This window comes from Oncorhynchus tshawytscha, linkage group LG13 (genome assembly GCF_018296145.1).
Source record: "Oncorhynchus tshawytscha isolate Ot180627B linkage group LG13, Otsh_v2.0, whole genome shotgun sequence".
NCBI lineage: Eukaryota > Metazoa > Chordata > Actinopteri > Salmoniformes > Salmonidae > Oncorhynchus > Oncorhynchus tshawytscha.
In genome coordinates, this window is record NC_056441.1 from 13,453,270 (window position 1) to 13,467,383 (window position 14,114).

The 14,114-nt window shown below is 40.0% G+C and overlaps 1 protein-coding gene across 1 annotated transcript in view; it reads left to right on the forward strand.

The window, feature by feature from the left end:
* The first annotated feature begins 590 nt into the window (after window positions 1–590).
* Window positions 591–14,114, forward strand: part of LOC112264340 (protein NDRG1) — a 30,061-nt gene continuing 16,537 nt past the window's right edge. Inside the window, exon 1 of the mRNA XM_024440879.2 lies at window positions 591–783. The gene's annotated coding sequence lies outside the window, so the exon portion shown is untranslated. The remainder of the gene's footprint in view (window positions 784–14,114) is intronic.

Genomic DNA, 14,114 nt, shown 5'->3' on the forward strand with positions numbered 1-14,114 from the left:
TCATACAGACTTATCTCTGGTCCAGGAGTGTGAGTGTGTGATCCTTAGTGAAGGACCTGGACCAGAGCTACTCTCTGGAGAATACAAACCCAAGGTTGCAGGCATTCTCCTGCTCCTCCTCCTCTTCCAAAGCTTAAAAGTTGCACTTTGCGGGTTGACAACGTCATAAGCAGATGAATTAGTTTGGCATGGTCTCATATAAATACGACAGGGTTGCCAAGATTCCAGAACACACCCAGCCACAGTTTAGTGAAAGTGTACCCAAGTAATATCCCAGTAATTATCACCTAACCACAAAAAATTGACTGTTGACAAAGTAACAAACTTCCCCGAAAAAACTCACATCAAAGTGATCCCTCTCTGATTCTAAACGCGTTGCAAAATGAGTAAATGCAATAACTGCACTACATAAATGCACAAATGTCCGGAGATATACATATGTAGTTAAGAGGTGAGAAGTGAATGTACTAATACTTCACTACAACTGTGCTATTGACACACTTTAATCAGCAGTCTCTGTGTCATCCCATTTGTCGTGCAACCGCTGTAAACTGTGTAGCTGTTTTACCAAATGCAGCGATATTGCCCAATAGCAAGTGGAGAAGGGGAAAGAGGCTGGTCTGAGGTCTTTATAAACGTCCGGTACATCCGCGCTTCAGTTGCACGTAGTAAATAACCAAATCTTTGTTAAAGTGAAGAAATAGTACTGAGGCGATTTGCAAACCATTTAAAGAGTGTTTAAGGACTTGTGGGTGATCACCAGTGGACAATCAAGCTTTACAGGTAAGTTATTTAGCATACATTAGAACGATGAATATGGTTATCATAATTATTATGACGTTGTAATTTCTATACAACTTTACACTTTGTAAGTCTGCATTTTATTTTTGTTTCTGGTTTGTATAAAATCGTACTTTCATTGACTACAGTGATATCGATATTTTTCACATTTTGTATTCCTTTTTTAAAAAATTGGTAGATCTCAGGATATTACAACACATTCCACATTAAATGCAGGTCCTAAATATACAGGTCCTTTTTAAACTGTCCAGATGCTCGTGCCAGTGTAGCTGCTATTGCGTGTAAACATATTACATGCTGCTATGCACGTGCCACGAACACCGCTAAGCCACACAGGAAGATTGTTTGTTTACGTTTTCAACAATGGAGTGGCTGCGTGACCGGATTCTGTGGACGCCTCTATCTCATAACGAAACAACCGTATACCTTTTGCTTTTGTTTGTGTAATAGTGGGTGCACAAGCTTGCGTTTGTGTTTTTATTAGTATGTGTGGTCAAAATACCCAGGGGTGGTTGCCTACAGTCAAGCAATTGTGGACGTGACAGCATGGGCAGAAGATGAAGTGTGACATTAAGATGGCATGACAATTATTTTCAGAAGAAAAGTGACAAAATACGATACAAAAGGGAAATATTTGTCTCTTTCATTAGGAAGTAATGTCAGAGTTCTCACTATTTCAAGATACATTTCTGTTTAAGAGATATAACAAGGACAGGGTCTTTCAGGATTGAGAGGATATTCTTTCAATTATGATACATACTTTTTGTTTTCACAAGTATGCTTGGCAGCTATCACTAATGAATGTAGCTAAGTCCAAAGTAAGATGGCCTACGCAGTGACCGTCTAGTAGTGAAATACCCATCCTTCAGTTTCTGTAGCATCCCCTCTCATTTGAATTGGTTCAACCTTTTACCTTATTAGCGTATGTTTTTGTGGTATCCACAGACCAACTATATCATGTTTTAATGTCACCTGCTCAAGTACAGTGAAATGCCTTTGCAGTAATCAATAACAATATAATACTAAAAATAACACGGTAGAAACAAAACACAGAAGATATAAAAATAAGAAGAATACAATAAAGTAAATAAGCATACTGTATACAGGGTCAGTTCAACACCATATTTACCATGTGCAGGGATACTGGATCGATAGAGGTAGATATGTATCGAGGTAAGATGACTAGGCAACAGGATATATGATTAACAAAGTAGCAGCAGCATATACAGTGGGGCAAAAAAGTATTTAGTCAGCCACCAATTGTGCAAGTTCTCCCACTTAAAAAGATGAGAGAGGCCTGTAATTTTCATCATAGGTACACTTCAACTATGACAGACAAAATTAGAAAAAGAAATCCAGAAAAAATCACATTGTAGGATTTTTAATGAATTTATTTGCAAATTATGGTGGAAAATAAGTATTTGGTCAAAAACAAAAGTGTATATTAATACTTTGTTATATACCCTTTGTTGGCAATGACAGAGGTCAAAGGTTTTCTGTAAGTCTTCACAAGGTTTTCACACACTGTTGCTGGTATTTTGGCCCATTCCTCCATGCAGATCTCCTCTAGAGCAGTGATGTATTGGGGCTGTTGCTGGGCAACACGGACTTTCAACTCCCTCCAAAGATTTTCTATGGGGTTGAGATCTGGAGACTGGCTAGGCCACTCCAGGACCTTGAAATTATTCTTACGAAGCCACTCCTTCGCTTTGTCATGCTGAAAGACCCAGCCACGTTTTATCTTCAATGCCCTTGCTGATGGATACATGGCCCCATTCATTCTTTCCTTTACACGGATCAGTCGTCCTGGTCCCTTTGCAGAAAAACAGCCCCAAAGCATGATGTTTCCACCCGCATGCTTCACAGTAGGTATGGTGTTCTTTGGATGCAACTCAGCATTATTTGTCCTCCAAACACGACGAGTTGAGTTTTTACCAAAAAGTTATATTTTGGTTTCATCTGACCATATGACATTCTCCCAATCTTCTTCTGGATCATCCAAATGCTCTCTAGCAAACTTCAGACGGGCCTGGACATGTACTGGCTTAAGCAGGGGGACACGTCTGGCACTGCAGGATTTGAGTCCCTGGCGGCGTAGTGTGTTACTGATGGTAGGCTTTGTTACTTTGGTCCCAGCTCTCTGCAGGTCATTCACTAGGTCCCCCCGTGTGGTTCTGGGATTTTTGCTCACCGTTCTTGTGATCATTTTGACCCCACGGGGTGAGATCTTGCGTGGAGCCCCAGATCGAGGGAGATTATCAGTGGTCTTGTATGTCTTCCATTTCCTAATAATTGCTCCCACAGTTGATTTCTTCAAACCAAGCTGCTTACCTATTGCAGATTCAGTCTTCCCAGGCTGGTGCAGGTCTACAATTTTGTTTCTGGTGTCCTTTGACAGCTCTTTGGTATTGGCCATAGTGGAGTTTGGAGTGTGACTGTTTGAGGTTGTGGACAGGTGTCTTTTATACTAATAACAAGTTCAAACAGGTGCCATTAATACAGGTAACGAGTGGAGGACAGAGGAGCCTCTTAAAGAAGAAGTTACAGGTCTGTGAGAGCCAGAAATCTTGCTTGTTTGTAGGTGACCAAATACTTACATCATAATTTGCAAATAAATTCATTAAAAATCCTACAATGTGATTTTCTGGATTTTTTTTCTCATTTTGTCTGTCATAGTTGAAGTGTACCTATGATGAAAATTACAGGCCTCATCTTTTTAAGTGGGAGAACTTGCACAATTGGTGGCTGACTAAATACTTTTTTGCCCCACTGTATGATGATTGTATGTGAGTGGGTGTAAATGTATGTGCATATTTGTGTGTGTGAGCAATCATGGAGTGAGTGTTTGTATGTGTGTTGGAGTGTCGGTGTGGGTAAGTGTGTAGGGTCCTGTGAGTGTGCATAAACACAAAAATAACTGTGTATCATCCCCCTAGTATGAGCCATGCACATACATTTTGATATCTTTTACCATCTCAAAATGTATGTTTGTAAGAGCTTAATTTAGCAAGCAGCAGCCTGCCCTGCTGCTAATATTTCAGAATGAGGGGATTTGACAGATTAACTGGGCGACGAAAGATTAGGGAAGTAATCATTGTTTGTGTAGATGTAGCTGGATTGGTTTCTGGATTTAACCCATATGAAGGGCAAGACAGAGTGGCAGTGGCCTTAATTCTATCTATCTAAAAGGGAGACTTTGCTTCCCAATTCTAATCAGTAGTCCACAAATGGATTTTGTCAACAAAGTAGCGGAGATTGTGTTTTGTAACATATAACTTACATTATCTTGTTTTAAGCAGTCGATCTCAACATTTAAGGCCTTCTCAGTCAGAAAGTGTTGAATATTTGTAACGCAGACACTTTCTCCCTCTAATATTTCCTGTTTTGGATGATTGCATAAGGCAGTCTCACTTCAGCAGGCCAGATTATTTTAGTGAATTGTCTGTTGTTCGTGTCTACGCACAAATTGTAGAAGAACAGAAGAATGGAAGGAATCCTCAGGAAGCTTAGGATCAGATACGCAGTTGACCACCACACAGCTGTATCTGTGGCAATACTGTCATTGTCATATTCCCACACAGTTGGAGAGTAACTAACAAAACACCTCCATCGCTTACCACCATTGACAAGTTATTTATATGAGCGATGAATCCATCTTTGTTAAAGTTAACATATTTTGCCTTCCCCTGAATTTAACAAGAAATGTCACTGAAATATTAGTGTCAGAATACGGTATATACATTATTTAGGCCGTTTAGCCTACCTTACAGTTTACGCCAGTCTGTAGCAGAATGTTTTGCCTATGTGAATCATGCTCATTAGGAGGGTATACATGTTTATTCTAGTTGTTGTAGATGTGCTTAGGAGGTTGTAAGATCTTAGTGCGCTCAGAGAGAGAGAGAGAGAGAGAGTAAGGAGTGTGTTTCTGCATTTCATCAGTGAAAACAATGAAGTGAGCAAATGTCAAATTGGCTTTTCACCAAATTACTGGACAACAGACCACGTATTTACACTGCAAAATAGAGGTCGACCGATTATGATTTTTCAACGCAGATACCGATAATTGGAGGACCAAAAAAAGCCGATACCGATGAATCGGCCTCTATTACCGATTTAATTATTTGTAATAATGACAATTACAACAATACTGAATTAACACTTATTTTAACTTAATATAATACATCATAAAAATCTATTTAACCTCTAATAAATAATGAAACATGTTAAATTTGGTTTAAATAATGCAAAAACAAAGTGTTGGAGAAGAAAGTAAAAGTGCAATATGTGCCATGTAAAAAAGCTAACTTTCACGTTCCTTGCTCAGAACATATGAAAGCTGGTGGTTCCTTTTAACATGAGTCTTCAATATTCCCAGGTAAGAAGTTTTAGATTGTAGTTATTATAGGACTATTTTTGTCTATACCATTTTATATTTCATATACCTTTTGACTATTGGATGTTCTTATAGGCACTTTAGTATTGCCAGTGTAACAGTATAGTTTCCGTTACTCTCCTCGCTCCTACCTGGGCTCGAACCAGGAACACATCGACAACAGCCACCCTCGAAGCAGCGTTACCCATGCAGAGCAAGGAGAACAACTACTCCAAGTCTCAGAGCGAGTGACGTTTGAAACACTATTAGCGCGCACCCTGCTAACTAGCTAGCCATTTCACATCGGTTACACCAGCCTAATCTCGGGAGTTGATAGGCTTGAAGTCATAAACAGCGCAATAGCTGCTGGCAAACACACAAAAGTGCTGTTTGAATGAATGCTTACGAGCCTGCTGGTGCCTACCACCGCTCAGTCAGACTGCTCTATCAAATCATATACTTAATTATAACATAATAACACGCAGAAATACGAGCCTTTGGTCATTAAAATGGTCGAATCCGGAAACTATAATTTCGAAAACAAAACATTTTTTCTTTCAGTGAAATACGGAACCGTTCTGTATTTTATCTAACGGGTGGCATCCATAAGTCTAAATATTGCTGTTAAATTGTACAACCTTGAATGTTATGTCATAATTATGTAAAATTCTGGCAAATTAATTACGGCCTTTCTTAGGAATAAATGGACTTCACACAGTTTGCAACGAGCCAGGCGGCCCAAACTGCTGCAAGAGAAGTGACACAATTTCCCTAATTATAAGATTTATGTTAGCAGGCAATATTAACTAAATATGCAGGTTTAAAAATGTATACTTGTGTATTGATTTTAAAGAAAGGCATTGATGTTTATGGTTAGGTACATTGGTGCAACGACAGTGCTTTTTTTCGCAAATGCGCTTGTTAAATCAGCCATTTGTGATTTGATGAGAAATGAACAGGCACCGCATCGATTATATGCAACGCAGGACATGCTGGATAAACTAGTAACATCATCAACCATGTGTAGTTAACTAGTGATTATGTTAAGATTGATTGTTTTTTACAAGATAAGTTTAATGCTAGCTAGCAACTTACCTTGGTTTCTTGCTGCCCTCACATAACAGGTAGTCAGCCTGCCACTCAGGCTTCTCGTGGAGTGCAATGTAAGGAAGGTGGTTAGAGCGTTGGACTAGTAACCGGAAGATTGCAAAAACAAATCCCCGAGCTGACAAAGTAAAAATCTGTTGTTCTGCCCCTGAACAAGGCAGTTAACCCACTAGGCCGTCATTGAAAATAAGAATGTGTTCTTAACTGACTTGCCTAGTTAAATAAAGGTGTGTAAAAAATTAAAATTGGCAAATCGGTGTCCAAAAATACCGATTACCGATTGCTATGAAAACTTGAAATCGGCCCTAATTAATCGGTTATTCCGATTTAATCGGTCGACCTCTACTGCACAACCTAATTGACAAACAGAAAAAACAAAGGCAAAAGCTTTTGACTCAATTTGGCATGAGGGCCTGCTATTCAAATTGATGGAAAGCATTGTTGGTGGAAAAACATACAACATTATAAAATTAATGTACAGAAACAAGTGTGTGTGTGTGTGGTTAAAATTGGCAAAAACATTTCTTTCCACAGGGCCGTGGGGTGAGACAGGGATGCAGCTTGAGCTCTTCAACATACAGTTGAAGTCGGAAGTTTACATACACTTAGGTTGGAGTCAATTAAACTTGTTTTTCAACCACTCTGCAAATGTATTGTTAACAAACAATAGATTTGTAAAGTCTGTTAGGACATGTACTTTGTGCATGACACAAGTCATTTTTCCAACAATTGTTTACAGACCGATTATTTCACTTATAATTCACTGTATCACAATTTCAGTAGGTCAGAAGTTTACATACACTTGGCTGTGCCTTTAAACAGCTTGGAAAATTCCAGAAAATGATGTCATGGCTTTAGAAGCTTCTGATAGGCTAATTGACATAATTTGAGTCAATTGGAGGTGTACCTGTGGATGTATTTCAAGGCCTACCTTCAAACTCAGTGCCTCTTTGCTTGACATCATGGGAAAATCAAAAGAAATCATCCAAGACCTCAGAAAAAAATTGTAGACCTCCACAAGTCTGGTTTATCCTTGGGAGCAATTTCTAAATGTCTGAAGATACCACGTTCATATGTACAAACAATAGTACGCAAGTATAAACACCATGGGACCACGCAGCCGTCATACCGCTCAGGAAGGAGACGTGTCCTAGAGATGAACGTACTTTGGTGCGAAAAGTGCAAATCAATCCCAGAACAGCAAAAGACCTTGTGAAGATGCTGGAGGAAACAGATACAAAAGTATCTATATCCACAGTAAAACGAGTCCTATATCGACATAACCTGAACGCCCGCTCAGCAAGGAGGAAGCCACTGCTCCAAAACCGCCATAAAAAAGCCAGACTAAAAGCCAGACATGGGGACAAAGATCGTACTTTTTGGAGGAATGTCCTCTGGTCTGATGAAACAAAAATAGAACTGTTTGGCCCTTTAATCCATTGTTATGTTTGGAGGAAAAAGGGGGAGGCTTGCAAGCCGAAGAACACCATCCCAACCCTGAAGCACAGGGGTGGCAGCATCATGTTGTGGGGGTGCTTTGCTGCAGGAGGGACTGGTGCACTTCACAAAATAGATGGCCTCATGAGGTAGGAAAATGATGTGGATATATTGAAGCAACATCTCAAGACATCAGACGTTAAAGCTTGGTCGCAAATGGGTCTTCCAAATGGACAATGACCCCAAGCATACTTCCAAACTTGTGGCAAAATGGCTTAAGGACAACAAAGTCAAGGTATTGGAGTGGCCATCACAAATCCCTGACCTCAATCCTATAGAAAATATATGTGCAGAACTGAAAAAGCATGTGCGAGCAAGGAGGCCTACAAACCTGTCTCAGTTACTCCAGCCCTGTCAAGAGGAATTGGCCACAAATCCCCCAACTTATTGTTGGAAGCTTGTGGAAGGCTACCCGAAATGTTTGACCCAAGTTAAACAATTTAAAGACAATGCTTCCAAATACTAATTGAGTGTATGAAAACTTCTGACCCACTGGGAGTGAGATGATAGAAATAAAAGCTGAAATAAATCACTCTATTCTGACATTTCACATTCTTAAAATAAAGTGGTGATCCTAACTGACCTAAGACAGGGAATTTTTACTAGGATTAAATGTCAGGAATTGTGAAACTGAGTTTAAATGTATTTGGCTAAGGCGTATGTAAACCTCCGACTTCAAATGTATATTAACAAATTGGCGGGGGCACTAGAACAGTCTGCAGCACCCGGCCTCACCCTACTAGAATCTGAAGTCAAATGCCTACTGTTTTCTGATGATCTGGCACTTCTGTCTCCAACCAAGGAGGGCCTACAGCAGCATCTAGATCTTCTGCACAGATTCTGTCAGACCTGGGTCCTGACAGTAAATCTCAGTAAGACAAAAATGGCGTTCCAATAAAGGTCCAGTTGCCAGGACCACAAATACAAATTCCATCTAGACATCGTTGCCCTAGAGCACACAAAAAACTATACATACCTCGGCCTAAACATCAGCACAACAGGTAACTTCCTCAAAGTTGTAAACAATCTGAGGGCCTTCTACACCATCAAAATGAACATGAAATTTGACATACTGTCACGCTCTTCTTCCTGTAAATGACTGGACCAAAGCGCAGCCTGGTACACGTTCATTATATTTTATTAAATCAAAACACTTGAACAAAAATAACAAAGAGGAAAACGAACAGTTCTGTAAGGAAACTAAACTATACAGAAAACAATTACCCACTAAAACCCTGTGGGAAAAAGCTACCTAAGTATGGTTCACCATCAGAGACAACAATAGACAGCTGTCCCTGATTGAGAACCATACCAGGCCAAAACAAAGAAATACAAAAACATAGAAAGATGAACATAGAATGCCCACCCAAATTACACCCTGACCAAACCAAAATAGAGACATACAAACCTCTAAGGTCAGTGCGGGACATTTCCATTTATCAAATCAAATGTATTTATATACATCTAGAATGCACAAGTTCAACCCAGATATCTCCTCCCTATGTTTTAGATGTGGCTCAGATGAAGGAACATTCCTCCGTTCCACTTGGCAGTGTTCAAAACTACACAGTTTCTGGCAGGGGGTATGCGATACCATATCCTCAATTCACGGAGTTGCATTCCCTTTAGACCCAGAGGTCTGTCTACTGGGTAACTTTACTAACACCAATCTTAGGCAAAGCCATACTATAAAGCTAACAGAAATATTGCTAGCGATTGCCAAGAAATGTATTGCCTTGAAATGGAAATTGGATTCCTCCCTGCCAGTTGCAATGTGGCTATCGGAAGTTAATAGTTGTATCCCTTTGGAGAAAATCACTTACTGCTTGAGGAATAAGTTAAAGACATTTTACAGAATTTGGCAACCTTTTATTGACTATATGGAGAATCTCCCCCCACATCTCATTGATTGAATCTATATATACTCCTCACATAATGTTTCACATGTAATGTATAATATGTAGCCTACGGCAGGTGATCCAATGTCTCGTTATTTTTTAATATATTTTTTATTATTGTATGTTTGTTTATATAATTATTATTATTATTTATTTTTGTTACGCTCGTCTGTTACTGTCACTTTGTCCTATCGTTGTCTATCTTTTCACTTTTGTTTTGAATGTTCTTAATTGGAAAATGCAAAAATAAAATATTACATTTTTTAAATGTATTTCTATAGCCCTTCTTACATCAGCTGATATATCAAAGTGCTGTACAGAAACCCAGCCTAAAACTCCAAACAGCAAGCAATGCAGGTGTAGAAGCACCGTGGCTAGGAAAAACTCCCTAGAAAGGCCAAAACCTAGGATCTGGCTAAATGCTTGAATCAGTTATAGAACCCATTGACCCTTATGGTGGTGAGGTCTGGGGTCTGCTCACCAACCAATAACTCACAAAATGGGACACCAAATTGAGACTCTGCATGCAGAATTCTGAAAAAATATCCTTCTTGTACCACGTGAAACACAAAATAATGCATGCAGAGCTGAATTGGGCAGATACCCGCAAATTATCAAAATCCAGAAAAGAGTGGTTCAGTTCTACAACCATCTAAAAGGAAGCGATTCCCAGCCATTATCCACAGAGAGAAGAATCAGGATAAGAGTCCGCTAAGCAAGCTGGTCCTGGAGCTCTGTTCACAAACAAACCACACAGAGCCCCAAGACAGCAACACCATTGGACCCAACCAAATCACGAGATAACAAAAAGATAATTACTTGACACATTGCTCAGTTTTTTTGGTTAATTCCTTCGAAACTATGCTATTTGGCCCTTCCAAACTAATGCTATTTGGCCCTAAACAGGCTGTGCACACTGCCCACACAATGAGGTAGAAATTGAGCTGCACTTCCTAACCTCCTGCCAAATGTATGACCATATTAGAGACACATATTTCCCTCAGATTACACAGACCCACGAGGAATTCGAAAACAAATCATATGTTGATAAACTTCCGTATCTACTGGGTGAAATACCACAGTGTGCATCACAGCAGAAATATTTGTGACCTGTTTCCACAAGAAAAGGGCAACTAGTGAAGAACATTGTAAATACAACCCATGTTTATTTATGTTCCCTTTTGTACTTGAACTATTTGCACATCGTTACAACACTGTATATATATACAGTGCCTTGCGAAAGTATTCTGCCCCCTTGAACTTTGCGACCTTTTGCCACATTTCAGGCTTCAAACATAAAGATATAAAACTGTATTTTTTTGTGAAGAATCAACAACAAGTGGGACACAATCATGAAGTGGAACGACAATTATTGGATATTTCAAACTTTTTTAACAAATCAAAAACTGAAAAATTGGGCGTGCAAAATTATTCAGCCCCTTTACTTTCAGTGCAGCAAACTCTCTCCAGAAGTTCAGTGAGGATCTCTGAATGATCCAATGTTGACCTAAATGACTAATGATGATAAATACAATCCACCTGTGTGTAATCAAGTCTCCGTATAAATGCACCTGCACTGTGATAGTCTCAGAGGTCCGTTAAAAGCGCAGAGAGCATCATGAAGAACAAGGAACACACCAGGCAGGTCCGAGATACTGTTGTGAAGAAGTTTAAAGCCGGATTTGGATACAAAAAGATTTCCCAAGCTTTAAACATCCCAAGGAGCACTGTGCAAGCGATAATATTGAAATGGAAGGAGTATCAGACCACTGCAAATCTACCAAGACATGGCCGTCCCTCTAAAATTTCAGCTCATACAAGGAGAAGACTGATCAGAGATGCAGCCAAGAGGCCCATGATCACTCTGGATGAACTGCAGAGATCTACAGCTGAGGTGGGAGACTCTGTCCATAGGACAACAATCAGTTGTATATTGCACAAATCTGGCCTTTATGGAAGAGTGGCAAGAAGAAAGCCATTTCTTAAAGATATCCATAAAAAGTGTCGTTTAAAGTTTGCCACAAGCCACCTGGGAGACACACCAAACATGTGGAAGGTGCTCTGGTCAGATGAAACCAAAATTGAACTTTTTGGCAACAATGCAAAACGTTATGTTTGGCGTAAAAGCAACACAGCTCATCACCCTGAACACACCATCCCCACTGTCAAACATGGTGGTGGCAGCATCATGGTTTGGGCCTGCTTTTCTTCAGCAGGGACAGGGAAGATGGTTAAAATTGATGAGAAGATGGATGGAGCCAAATACAGGACCATTCTGGAAGAAAACCTGATGGAGTCTGCAAAAGACCTGAGACTGGGATGGAGATTTGTCTTCCAACAAGACAATGATAAAAACATAAAGCAAAATCTACAATGGAATGGTTCAAAAATAAACATATCCAGGTGTTAGAATGGCCAAGTCAAAGTCCAGACCTGAATCCAATTGAGAATCTGTGGAAAGAACTGAAAACTGCTGTTCACAAACAGCTGTAATCGCAGAAAAAGGTGGCGCTACAAAGTATTAACTTAAGGGGGCTGAATAATTTTGCACGACCAATTTTTCAGTTTTTAATTTGTTAAAAAAGTTTGAAATATCCAATAAATGTCGGTCCACTTCATGATTGTGTCCCACTTGTTGTTGATTCTTCACAAAAAAATAGTTTTATGTCTTTGTTTGAAGCCTGAAATGTGGCAAAAGGTCGCAAAGTTCAAGGGGGCCGAATACTTTCGCAAGGCACTGATATATATATATATATATATATATACACAGTGGGGAGAACAAGTATTTGATACACTGCAGATTTTGCAGGTTTTTCTACTTACAAAGCATGTAGAGGTCTGTAATTGTTATCATAGGTACACTTCAACTGTGAGAGACTGAATCTAAAAAATCCAGAAAATCACATTGTATGATTTTTAAGTAATTCATTTGCATTTTATTGCATGACATAAGTATTTGATACAACAGAAAAGCAGAACTTAATATTTGGTACAGAAGCCTTTGTTTGCAATTACAGAGATCATACGTTTCCTGTAGTTCTTGACCAGGTTTGCACACACTGCAGCAGGGATTTTGGCCCACTCCTCAAAACAGACCTTCTCCAGATCCTTCAGGTTTCGGGGCTGTCGCTGGGCAATACGGACTTTCAGCTCCCTCCAAAGATTTTCTATTGGGTTCAAGTCTGGAGACTCCAGACTCCAGTCTGCCACTCCAGGACCTTGAGATGCTTCTTACGGAGCCACTCCTTAGTTGCCCTGGGTGTGTGTTTCAGGTCGTTGTCATGCTGGAAGACCCAGACACCACCCATCTTCAATGCTCTTACTGAGGGAAGGAGGTTGTTGGCCAAGATCTTGCGATACATGGCCCCATCCATCCTCCCCTCAATACGGTGCAGTCGTCCTGTCCCCTTTGCAGAAAAGCATCCCAAAGAATGATGGTTCCACCTCCATCCTTCACGGTTGGGATGTTGTTCTTGGGGTTGTACTCATCCTTCTTCTTCCTCCAAACACAGCGAGTGGAGTTTAGACCAAAAAGCTCTATTTGTGTCTCATCAGACCACATGACCTTCTCCCATTCCTCCTCTGGATCATCCAGATGGTCATTGGCAAACTTCAAATGGGCCTGGACATGCGCTGGCTTGAGCAGGGGGACCTTGCGTGACGGCATCCATGACGGTGTAGTGTGTTACTAATGGTTTTCTTTGAGACTGTGGTCCCAGCTCTCTTCAGGTCATTGACCAGATCCTGCCGTGTAGTTCTGGGCTGATCCCTCACCTTCCTCATGATCATTTATGCCCCACGAGGTGAGATCTTGCATGGAGCCCCAGACCGAGGGTGATTAACCGTCATCTTGAACTTCTTCCATTTTCTAATAATTGCGCCAACAGTTGTTGCCTTCTAACCAAGCTACTTGCCTATTGTCCTGTAGCCCATCCCAGCCTTGTGCAGGTCTACAATTTTATCCCTGATGTCCTTACATAGCTCTCTGGTCTTGGCCATTGTGGAGAGGTTGGAGTCTATTTGATTGAGTGTGTGGACAGGTGTCTTTTATACAGGTAACGAGTTCAAACAGGTGCAGTTAATACAGGCAATGAGTGGAGAACAGGAGGGATTCTTAAAGAAAAACTAACAGGTTTGTGAGAGACGGAATTCTTACTGGTTGGTAGGTGTTCAAATACTTATGTCATGCAATAAAATGCTAACTAATTACTTAAAAATCATACAATGTGATTTTCTGGATTTTTGTTTTAGATTCCGTCTCTCACAGTTGAAGTGTACCTATGATAACATTTACAGACCTCTACATGCTTTGAAAGTAGGAAAACCTGCTAAATAGGCAGTGTATCAAATACTTGTTCTCCCCACTGTGTGTATATATATATATATTGTTTATTTCACTTTTGTTTATTACCTGTTTCAATTACTTTGGCAATGCAAAC